Genomic DNA, 3,746 nt, shown 5'->3' with positions numbered 1-3,746 from the left:
CTACTAGAGTGTAAGAGAAAGGAAAGAAAGAAAGAAAGAAAGAAAGAAAGAAAGAAAGAAAGAAAGAAAGAAAGAAAGAAAGGAAGGAAGGAAGGAAGGAAGGAAGGAAGGAAGGAAGGAAGGAAGGAAGGAGAAAAATATTCCAAGAAAGAGAAACAACACAGTAGAAGCAGAAGCAAAGAAAGGAAACATAGAAGTAGAAGTAGAAACAGGGAAAGGGAGTAGAAGCAGGAGCAAAGACAAATTAAGTAACCACAAAAGTGAAAGTGGGGAGAAGTCAAATACGCGAAGTCACAATGGTATTCAAGGAAGGGCTGACAGTGTTGAAAAATCAAAAAAAATGGGAGCACAGCCCCAGCAAAGAAAAATCTAGAAAGCATAGCAGGAGCAAAGAACATTCCCACAAACCCGATCACAGTGAAAGTAAAAACCAAACTGACAAACATGATTATTGAAGGAACCAAAGCAGAGAAACAGAGAGCCAAGAAAAATAACATAAAAGCAAAGACAAGACTGTGTTAAAATTTTTTGTAAAAGTGAATCACATTGAATCCTATAAATGTTTTATTAAGCCTGCTTTTCCCCCTCAAAAAAAAAAAAAAAAGATAAACTTAGCAGGAATTGAACTCAGTTGTGCTTCTAACCTCTAATTAAATGCTAATCTGATTCTCCAGAAGGCCAGTGTCCTCAGCCGACTTACAGTGAGTGTCCTTTCTCTTTCTCTCTCTCATGTTCTCTAACCAACTAGATAAACAAGACAGAACCCAAGGGAGAACTCTGACCTTCCTCTTTGGCTGTGCCTATAAAAGAGAAAAGCAATGTGGAAATCACAGAAACAGTTATTTGAGAGATACAATATTAAACCACTGGTTTTTAAATACTGTAACTGCTTCTGGGTCAGCAGAGAGGTTATTATCTTTCCCCAAGCTGGAAGTGCTTTATTGATTACCATTTTCTGGGCATGACTAATTATGCCCATGGCTCCAGCCTGCCATAGAATTACCCAAGAGAAATAAAATATTTATCAAGTATTCCCCAGAAGCCCACAATTCTAATATGGGTTCCCCCTTTTAGAAAGCAACCTCTGAAAGGTACCATCAATATTCATAACCATTTATAAGATGCCCATTTTGATATTATGATTTATAATAAAACACAATAAATTTGTTCTTCATCCCCATTCCTGGTGCAGAGCTCCTAAAATCCTTGGAATTTCCTAAGTGATGATAGCAATCAAGGTGTTGTTTGTTGTGTTAATGATATGACATTGGAAAGCCCTCAAGTAACCTAAATTTGGGGGTTGGTTGCCTGGGGACTCAAGCAAGTGCTTAGAAAGCAGGGGTGGGCAAACTTTTTGACTCAAGGGCCACAATGGGTTCTTAAACTGGACCGGAGGGCCAGAACAAAAGCATAGATGGAGTGTTTGTGTGAACTAATATAAATTCAAAGTAAAGGAGCGGAGGGGAGAGCAAGAGAACCCTTTGCTCTTTTGGCTCCACAGGCCGGATAGAACAGTCGAACGGGCCGGATCCGGCCTGCAGGCCATAGTTTGCCCACGGCTGGCTTAGAGGGTTGAACTTTCAGTCCCACCCTAACCTCAGAAGAGGGGGGCCAGGCTGAAGGTAAAACAGTGGCTAATGACTTAATCTATCCCAATTGTATAAGAAAGCCTCCATAAAAACCCAAAAGAGCAGGGTTGGGAGAACTTCTGGATTGGTGAACATGTGGAGATTTGGGAAAAGAGGTGTGCTTAGAGAGGTAATGGAAATTCTGAGCCCTTTTCTCATACCTCACCCTATGCATCTGGCTGTGCTGAGTTATATCCTTTGATAATAAGCCAGTCATATGGGTAAGTAAAATGTTTCTCCAAGTTCTGTCAACTGCTCGCTCTAGCAATATAATCTAACCCAAGGAGGGGGGGTCATTGGAACATCAGACCTATAGCTGTTGGGTCAGAAGCACAGTTGACAACCTGAATTTGTGATTGGTGTCTGATGTCCTACAGGAAAGGGATAGTCTTGTGGGACTGAGCCCTTAACCTGTGGGTTCGGCAGCCATTTCTAGGGGGACAGAGTCAGAATTTCGTTGAATTGTAGGATATCCAGATGGTTTTGGAGAATTAATAGCTTGGGGTGTGTGTGTGTGGGGGGGGGGAACCCACATATTGGAATTGGGTTCAGAATTATACCCATTTAAATATACAACAGTGAGACTAAAAGAACACTACAAAAAGAATTATATCCTACAACTACTTAGACTTGCTTCTATTGAACCTAAAAACCTTGTCTAAACTATTTATGTATGCAATTTTTGCTTTAATTGTCCTGGAACAAAATTTACAAAAAACAGTTTTACCCAATATGCAAATTTTATTTCTGACACATACAAACAAATCAGCAAAGGTTTATTTGAATCTGTTAGTAATATGCAAGTGAATTCTAAAGTTAGGATTTTCAACTCAAATTTAAGCTTGCATCTAAAAATTCTATATAATAAAGAGGTAATATGCAAATTAACCCTCACTCCGTAACGCTGTCACAAGATGGAGGTGTGCACAGCGGGGGCGGGGCCGGCCACTCCACGTGGCTTCTGCTGGAGTTCCCTCAGCCCTGCTGGGGGGGCAGGTCCTGGCTGCTGCTCCGTGCAGCTTCCACCAGGGTTCCCTCACCCCTGTGCGCCGCAGGGGCGGCTCCGCAGGGGGGTCCCAAGGCTCCATACAGCTTGATGCTGCATCCATCTGCGTGGGCGCAGGCAGGTCTGGATTTCGCGGGATTTTGAGGCACATGCAAGTTAGCGGGGACTTTACTCTGAGTCTCCCGGCACAGGCAGACTTGACACTGTGTCCCCGTGGTGCTAGCCCAGACTCTGACAGCAGGGAGGAAGGAGTCCCATCCCCCACAGAATCAGCCATTGGTCAGCCAGCTCTCAGCAGCCTGACCGCCAGGACTCTCATTCACCTGCATCCCAGACCCTGACAGCAGGGAGGTGGGAATATGTCTAAAGAGCAACTATAGATACAATGTAGCTCTGCAGCCGAAAGAAGCCGACATCATCGACAGAAAATGTCTGAGTAACAATGTGCCTCTGAAGCTGAAAGAAGGCGCTGGCTACGACAGAATATGTCTAGAGAACAGTCATCAACAAGTACTACCAATACTGGTAGGAACTGCCTTCTCAGCGAAAATGGAGTACATGAGAATGCAACTCTTGAACATAGTTGTGGTAGAATGACTGTTAGATGTGAATTTTGCCTCTCACTAAATTTCTCTGATGAAAAACCATCTGATGGAAAATTTACTCGCTGTTGTAGCAAAGGTAAAGTTTGCCCAAATGATATACATTTTCCAGAATACCCGGCATATTTAAAAAGATTAATGACAAACGAAGATTCTGACAGTAAAAATTTCATGGAAAATATTCGTTCCATAAATAGTTCTTTTGCTTTTGCTTCAATGGGTACAAATATTGCATCACCATCAGGATTTGGGCCATAGTGTTTTAGAATACACAGACAAGTTTACCACCGTATTGGAACTTTACATCCTTCGGATGGTGTTTCTCAGAAGTTTGCTCAACTCTATATTTTAGATACTGCCGAAGCGACAAGTAAAAGATTAGCAATGCCAGAAAGCCAGGGCTGCTCAGAAAGACTCATGATCAACATCAACAACCTCATGCATGAAATAAATGAATTAACAAAATTGTACAAGATGCTACATGAGGTAGAAAAGAAAGCCCAATCTGAA

This window comes from Plecotus auritus, assembly GCF_963455305.1.
Source record: "Plecotus auritus genome assembly, chromosome: 2".
NCBI lineage: Eukaryota > Metazoa > Chordata > Mammalia > Chiroptera > Vespertilionidae > Plecotus > Plecotus auritus.
The sequence above is the reverse complement of the archived record's forward strand: the minus strand, read 5'-3'. Positions refer to the sequence as shown.